The sequence below is a fragment of the Triticum urartu genome, chromosome 7, assembly GCF_003073215.2.
Source record: "Triticum urartu cultivar G1812 chromosome 7, Tu2.1, whole genome shotgun sequence".
In the NCBI taxonomy this organism is placed as follows: Eukaryota; Viridiplantae; Streptophyta; class Magnoliopsida; order Poales; family Poaceae; genus Triticum; species Triticum urartu.
In genome coordinates this window covers 679,239,031-679,248,237 of record NC_053028.1, presented here as the reverse complement: position 1 = coordinate 679,248,237, position 9,207 = coordinate 679,239,031, and positions in this window count along the sequence as shown.

Below are 9,207 nucleotides of genomic sequence, written 5' to 3'. Positions count from 1 at the left end.
ACGGAGTGACAAATCCCAGTCTTGATCCATGTCAACCCAACAGACACTTTCGGAGATACCCGTAGTCTACCTTTATAGTCACCCAGTTACGTTGTGATGTTTGATACACCCAAAGCACTCCTACGGTATCCGGGAGTTACACGGTCTCATGGTCAAAGGAAAAGATACTTGACATTGGAAAAGCTCTAGCAAACGAACTACACGATCTTTGTGCTATGCTTAGGATTGGGTCTTGTCCATCACATCATTCTCCTAATGATGTGATCCCGTTATCAATGACATCCAATGTCCATAGCCAGGAAATCATGACTATCTGTTGATCAACGAGCTAGTCAACTAGAGGCTTACTAGGGACATATTATGGTCTATGTATTCACACGTGTATTACGATTTCCGGATAATACAGTTATAGCATGAATAATGACAATTATCATGAACAAAGAAATATAATAATAATGCTTTTATTATTGCCTCTAGGGCATATTTCCAACAGTCTCCCACTTGCACTAGAGTCAATAATCTAGTTACATTGTGATGAATCGAACACCCATGGAATTCTGGTGTTGATCATGTTTTGCCCTAGGGAGAGGTTTAGTCAACGGATCTGCTATATTCAGGTCCGTATGTACTTTACAAATCTCTATGTCTCCATTTTGAACATTTTCACGAATGGAGTTGAAGAGACGCTTGATGTGCCTTGTCTTCTTGTGAAACCTGGGCTCCTTGGCAAGTGCAATAGCTCCAGTGTTGTCACAAAAGAGTTTGATTGGCCCCGGCGCATTGGGTATGACTCCTAGGTCGGTGATGAACTCCTTCACCCATATTGCTTCATGTGCTGCCTCCGAGGCTGCCATGTACTCCGCTTCACATGTAGATCCCGCCACGACGCTCTGTTTGCAGCTGCACCAGCTCACTGCTCCACCATTCAACATATACACGTATCTGGTTTGTGACTTAGAGTCATCCAGATCTGTGTCGAAGCTAGCGTCGACGTAACCCTTTACGACGAGCTCTTTGTCACCTCCATAAACGAGAAACATGTCCTTTGTCCTTTTCAGGTACTTCAGGATATTCTTGACCGCTGTCCAGTGTTCCTTGCCGGGATTACTTTGGTACCTTCCTACCAAACTTACGGCAAGGTTTACATCAGGTCTGGTACACAGCATGGCATACATAATAGAACCTATGGCTGAGGCATAGGGGATGATAATCATCTCTTCTATCTCTTCTGCCGTGGTCGGGCATTGAGCTGAGCTCAATCTCACACGTTGCAAAACGGGCAAGAACCCTTTCTTGGACTGATCCATTTTGAACTTCTTCAAAATCTTATCAAGGTATGTGCTTTGTGAAAGACCTATGAGGCGTCTTGATCTATCCCTATAGATCTTGATGCCTAATATATAAGCAGCTTCTCCAAGGTCCTTCATTGAAAAACTCTTATTCAAGTAGGCCTTGATGCTGTCCAAGAGTTCTATATCATTTCCCATCAAAAGTATGTCATCTACATATAATATGAGAAATGCTACAGAGCTCCCACTCACTTTCTTGTAAACGCAGGCTTCTCCATAAGTCTGCGAAACCCAAACGCTTTGATCATCTCATCAAAGCGAATGTTCCAACTCCGAGATGCTTGCACCAGCCCATAAATCGAGCGTTGGAGCTTGCACACCTTGTCAGCATTCTTAGGATCGACAAAACCTTCCGGCTGCATCATATACAATTCTTCCTTAAGGAAACCATTAAGGAATGCCGTTTTGACGTCCATTTGCCATATCTCATAATCGTAGAATGTGGCAATTGCCAACATGATTCGGACGGACTTTAGCTTCGCTACCGGTGAGAAAGTCTCATCGTAGTCAACCCCTTGAACTTGTCGATAACCCTTAGCGACAAGTCAAGCTTTATAGATGGTCACATTACCATCCGCGTCTGTCTTCTTCTTAAAGATCCATTTATTTTCTATGGCTCACCGTTCAATGGGCAAGTCAGTCAAAGTCCATACTTCATTTTCATACATGGATCCTATCTCGGATTTCATGGCTTCTAGCCATTTGTCGGAATCCGGGCCCGCCATCGCTTCTTCATAGTTCGAAGGTTCACCGTTGTCTAACAACATGATTTCCAAGACAGGGTTGCCGTACCACTCTGGTGCGGAACGTGTCCTTGTGGACCTTCGAATTTCAGTAGGAGCTTGATCAGAAGTATCTTGATCATTATCATTAACTTCCTCTCTAGTCGGTGCAGGCACCTCAGGAACATTTTCTTGAGTTGCGCCATTTTCCGGTTCAAGAGGTAATACTTCATCAAGCTCTACTTTCCTCCCACTTACTTCTTTCGAGAGAAACTCTTTCTCTAGAAAGGACCCATTCTTGGCAACAAAGATCTTGCCTTCGGATCTGAGGTAGAAGGTGTACCCAATAGTTTCTTTTGGGTATCCTATGAAGACGCATTTTTCCGACTTGGGTTCGAGCTTTTCAGGTTGAAGTTTCTTGACATAAGCATCGCATCCCCAAACTTTTAGAAACGATAGCTTAGGTTTCTTCCCAAACCATAATTCATACGGTGTCGTCTCAACGGATTTCGACGGAGCCCTATTTAAAGTGAATGCGGCAGTCTCTAAAGCATAGCCCCAAAAAGATAGCGGTAAATCGGTAAGAGACATCATAGATCGCACCATATCTAATAGAGTGCGATTACGACGTTCGAACACACCGTTACGCTGAGGTGTTCCAGGCGGCGTGAGTTGTGAAACTATTCCACATTTTCTTAAGTGTGTGCCAAATTCGTGACTCAAGTATTCTCCTCCACGATCTGATCGTAGAAACTTGATTTTCCTGTCACGTTGATTTTCAACCTCACTCTGAAATTCCTTGAACTTTTCAAAGGTTTCAGACTTGTGTTTCATTAAGTAGATATACCCATATCTACTTAAATCATCAGTGAGCGTGAGAACATAACGATAGCCACCGCAAGCCTCAACACTCATTGGACCGCACACATCAGTATGTATGATTTCCAATAAGTTGGTTGCTCGCTCCATTGTTCCTGAGAACGGAGTCTTGGTCATCTTACCCATGAGGCATGGTTCGCACGTGTCAAATGATTCATAATCAAGAGACTCTAAAAGTCCATCTGCATGGAGCTTCTTCATGCGTTTGACACCTATGTGACCAAGGCGGCAGTGCCACAAGTATGTGGGACTATCATTATCAATCTTACATCTTTTGGTACTCACATTATGAACATGTGTAGTATTACGTTCGAGATTCATAAAGAATAAACCATTCACCATAGGAGCATGACCATAAAACATATCTCTCATATAAATAGAACAACCATTATTCTCGGATTTAAATGAGTAGCCATCTCGAATTAAACGAGATCCCGATACAATGTTCATGCTCAAAGCTGGCACTAAATAACAATTATTAAGGTTTAAAACTAATCCCGAAGGTAGATATAGAGGTAGCGTGCCGACGGCGATCACATTGACCTTGGAACCATTCCCGACGCGCATCGTCACCTCGTCCTTTGCCAGTTTCCGCTTATTCCGCAGCCCCTGCTTTGAGTTACAAATGTGAGCAACTGCACCGGTATCAAATACCCAGGAGCTACTACGGACACTAGTAAGGTACACATCAATTACATGTATATCACATATACCTTTTGTTTTGCCGGCCTTCTTGTCTGCTAAGTATTTAGGGCAGTTCCGCTTCCAGTGACCCCTTCCCTTGCAATAAAAGCACTCAGTCTCAGGCTTGGGTCCATTCTTTGGCTTCTTCCCGGCAGCTTGCTTGCCGGGCGCGGCAACCTCCTTGCCGTCCTTCTTGAAGTTCTTCTTACCCTTGCCTTTCTTGAACTTAGTGGCTTTATTGACCATCAACACTTGATGTTCCTTCTTGACTTCTACCTCCGCTGATTTAAGCATTGAGAACAACTCAGGAATGGTCTTTTGCATCCCCTGCATGTTGAAGTTCATCACAAAGCTCTTGTAGCTTGGTGGAAGCGACTGGAGGATTCTGTCAATGACCGCATCATCCGGGAGATTAACTCCCAGCTGAGACAAGCGGTTATATAACCCAGACATAGTGAGTATGTGCTCACTGACAGAACTATTTTCCTCCATCTTACAGCTGAAGAACTTATCGGAGACTTCATATCTCTCGATCCGGGCATGAGCTTGAAAAACCATTTTCAGCTCTTCGAACATCTCATATGCTCCATGTCTCTCAAAACGCTTTTGGAGCCCCGGCTCTAAGCTGTAAAGCATGCCGCACTGAACGAGGGAGTAGTCGTCAACACGTGTCTGCCAAGCGTTCATAACGCCTTGGTTCTGTGGGACGGGAGCTTCACCTAGCGGTGCTTGTAGGACATAATCTTTCTTGGCAGCTATGAGGATGATCCTCAAGTTCCGGACCCAGTCCGTATAGTTGCTGCCATCGTCTTTCAGCTTGGTTTTCTCTAGGAACGCGTTGAAGTTGAGGACTACGTGGGCCATTTGATCTACAAGACATATTGTAAAATATTTTAGACTAAGTTCATGATAATTAAGTTCATCTAATCAAATTATTCATGAACTCCCACTTAGATTAGACATCCCTCTAGTAATCTAAGTATTACATGATCCGAGTTAACTAGGCCGTGTCCGATCATCACGTGAGACGGACTAGTCAACATCGGTGAACATCTTCATGTTGATCGTATCTTCTATACGACTCATGCTCGACCTTTCGGTCTTCTGTGTTCCAAGGCCATGTCTGTACATGCTAGGCTCGTCAAGTCAACCTAAGTGTTTGCATGTGTAAATCTGTCTTACACCCGTTGTATGTGAACGTCTGAATAAAACACTCGATCATCACGTGGTGTTTTGAAACAGCGAACTGTCGCAACGGTGCACAGTTAGGGGGAACACTTCTTGAAATTATTATGAGGGATCATCCTATTTACTACCGTCGTTCTAAGTAAACAAGATGCAAAACATGATAAACATCGCATGCAATCAAAATAATAAACGTGACATGGTATGGCCAATATCACATAGCTCCTTTGATCTCCATCTTGGGGCTCCATGATCATCTTGTCACCGGCTTGACACCATGATCTCCATCATCATGATCTCCATCATCGTGTCTCCATGAAGTTGCTCGCCAACTATTACTTCTACTACTATGGCTAACGCGTTTAGCAATAAAGTAAAGTAATTTACATGGCGTTTCTTAATGACACGCAGGTCATATAAAAGAATAAAGACAACTCCTATGGCTCCTGCCGGTTGTCATACTCATCGACATGCAAGTCGTGATTTCTATTACAATAGCGTGAACATCTCATACATCACATATAGATCATTCATCATTCATCACAACTTTGGCCATATCATATCACAAACCACTTGCTGCAAAAAACAAGTTAGACGTCCTCTAATTGATGTTGCAAGTTTTACGTGGCTGAATTTAGGGTTCTAGCAAGAACGACTTCTTACCTACGTTAAAGCCACAACGTGATTTGTCAACTTCTATTTACCCTTCATAAGGACCCTGTTCATCGAATCCGCTCCAACTAAAGTGGGAGAGACAGACATCCGCCAGCCACCTTATGCAACTAGTGCATGTTAGTCGGTGGAACCGGTCTCACGTAAGCGTACGTGTAAGGTTGGTCCGGGCCGCTTCATCCCACAATGCCGTTGAAGCAAGAAAAGACTAGTAGCGGCAAGAAAGTTGACAAATCTACGCCCACAACAAATTGTGTTCTACTCGCGCAAGAAGAACTACGCATAGACCTAGCTCATGATGCCACTGTTGGGGAACGTTGCAGAAAACAAAAACTTTTCTTACTCGTTTCACCAAGATCCATCTAGGAGTTCATCTGGCAACGAGACATCAGATGCATCTACATACCTTTGTAGATCGCGTGCGGAAGATTCAAAGAACGGTGATGATGTAGTCGAACACGACGTGATCCAAATCATCGATGACCAAGCGCCGAACGGACGGCACCTCCGCGTTCAACACACGTACGGGACGGGAGACGTCTCCTCCTTCTTGATCCAGCAAGGGGAAAGGAGAGGTTGATGAAGATCCAGCAGCACGACGGCGTGGTGGTGGATGCAGGGCGTCACAGTAGCAGGGCTTCGCCTATACTATGAGAGAGAGATGTAACGGGGAGAGAGGGAGGCGCCAGGGGCTGGTCTATGAAGTCCCTCCTCTCCCCCACTATATATAGGGGTGCTAGGGGGGCGCCGACCCTAGGAGATGGAATCTCCTAGGGGGGGCGGCGGCCAAGGGTGGGGGGCTTGCCCCCCAAGCAAGGGGCGCCCCCTTTAGGGTTTCCCCTCAACCCTAGCCGCATGGGCCCTAGGGGAGTGGCGCCCCAGCCCACTTTGGGCTGGGTTCCCCCCCACTTCAGCCCATGGGGCCCCCCGGGATAGGTGGCCCCACCCGGTGGACCCCGGGACCCTTCCGGTGGTCCCGGTACAATACCGGTGACCCCGAAACTTGTCCCGATGGCCGAAACAGCACTTCCTATATATAATTCTTTACCTCCGGACCATTCCGGAACTCCTCGTGACGTCCGGGATCTCATCCGGGACTCCGAACAACATTCGGGTTACTACATATACATATCTTCACAACCCTAGCGTCACCGAACCTTAAGTGTGTAGACCCTACGGGTTCGGGAGACAAGTAGACATGACCGAGACGACTCTCCGGTCAATAACCAACAGCGGGATCTGGATACCCATGTTGGCTCCCACATGCTCCATGATGATCTCATCGGATGAACCACGATGCCGAGGATTCAATCAACCCCGTATGCAATTCCCTTTGTCAATCGATATGTTACTTGCCCGAGATTCGATCGTCGGTATCCCAATACCTCGTTCAATCTCGTTACCGGCAAGTCACTTTACTCGTACCGTAATGCATGATCCCGTGACCAGACACTTGGTCACTTTGAGCTCATTATGATGATGCATTACCGAGTGGGCCCAGTGATACCTCTCCGTCATACGGAGTGACAAATCCCAGTCTTGATCCATGTCAACCCAACAGACACTTTCGGAGATACCCGTAGTCTACCTTTATAGTCACCCAGTTACGTTGTGACGTTTGGTACACCCAAAGCACTCCTACGGTATCCGGGAGTTACACGATCTCATGGTCTAAGGAAAAGATACTTGACATTGGAAAAACTCTAGCAAACGAACTATACGATCTTGTGCTATGTTTAGGATTGGGTCTTGTCCATCACATCATTCTCCTAATGATGTGATCTCGTTATCAATGACATCCAATGTCCATAGTCAGGAAACCATGACTATCCGTTGATCAACGAGCTAGTCAACTAGAGGCTTACTAGGGACATGTTGGTGTCTGTTATTCACACATGTATTACGATTTCCGGATAACACAATTATAGTATGAATAAAGACAATTATCATGAATAAGGAAATATAATAATAATGCTTTTATTATTGCCTCTAGGGCATATTTCCAACAATCTCACCGCGGACCCGTCCGCTGGGATGGGTGTTGCCTCCGTTGCGAATGGGATCGAAGGGAGGGACTACTTCGTCGTCAAGGTCGGCGAGGCAGCGGCCGATTGGGAGCCCGGTTGTGAACATGGGAGTTCGTCCCCATGGAGGCGGCGGCCGTGGAGATTGGATGTGAAGCAACCCCACTTGCCGGTGGTGGAGGCTTGCCGTCCATGTGATCCTTTCTTCTCCCGGTATCCCCATTCCTTGCCTCCCATTACAAAAGCGAGCATAAATGAGAGCAGGGGCTGATTTTCATCACTTCATTTCTCATATTTTTAGTTGCTTTTTTGAGATTATACAAGATGCTCCCGATCTGTTTTGTCAAATTACTTGTATCGTCTTATGGAATTGACAGCCATCGCATTTTTCACCTCATGTTATTTCTTAATCCTTGTCCCACTAGGCATCCACTACATGTTTGGTAATGATGTGATGTTGAGGCGGCTAGGAGAAGCTCAGCAGCCAGATCAAGGGCTATCGAGATGGATCTGGGAGCCAAGCAATAGTTCTTCTGTTAAATTTTGGTTATTATCTTTTCTATTGTTACGATTGTGGGATGGTTGATTTTGACTCGGTGTAACATTTGCATTTGTTTCCCCAGCTTGTTGGCGTAGATGCGTGGCACTGCGGCAACTAATCAAGAGCGAGGGCAGTGCACATCAGAGCTACGCTGAATGTAGCGAGCCAACCACGAATTGGGTATGTTCACACGAGGGATGGGAGAGGAGAGGAACATTAACATTTTTCATGATTTGGATGAAAATTTCAGTTCATAGTTTCTCCATACGTGGCAACACACTAACGGTACTCATGGGCTTAGGATGAAAGTAGCGCCAGCAGAATCAGTAGGTTGGATGGGAAGGCGGTTGTTGCCCTTGTCCCTTGGTGCTAGCCTACCGTGGTGGCCTCACTAACTTGCTCATTGCGAATACGAGTTCGTGGGGTCGCGAGTTGCTGCAGATTTGTTTTTATCACTTTTTACAATATTTATTGATGTATCCCTAACTCATCGAGTCATTTTTAGCTTTGATTTCCCATATACGCCAGCCTAAATATCCCATGGTCAGAATATTTGCATGGTTAGTGGACATTGTCCCTTTCTTTCTAATGTTTAATATTTTATATTGCCGATAGAAATAATTTTATCCGCTTGATTTAGGAAGTGCACATAGGTAGGTCAACATATTTTGTAGCTCTTTCGGATGTAAAAGCATATGTTGCATAAGAAATTATTATCTTCCAAGCATACTCACATTTCACTAACAAATAGGGGGAGGTTCAGACTTCAGAGCAATGATAAAAAGGTTTATTCCTCACTCTTTTGTTGGAATTTTAGTTCCAAGTTAACATGATTTCTTATCCGCTTCATAAGTCATGCATCTGCTTAATTAGGTGATAAGTAGGGCTATTGTGGGGTTTGTTTAAACTCCAGCATAAGGAATTCTTGTTTAAGAAAAAAGACTTTTGGCTTCTTTAATTACAAATTGATTGCAACATCGTGTTAGTATGTGATTTCTCACATCTGGTTGTAATATTTGTGAAGACGTGCATTGCACGTGCACTTGGAAGCGGGCCCGTGGCCCGCGCCGGACGGCGCCGACGCTGACCCGGGCCACCTCCTCCACGTATTCTTGGAGCTGTGGCTGGCCGATTTACATGAAATTAATTCC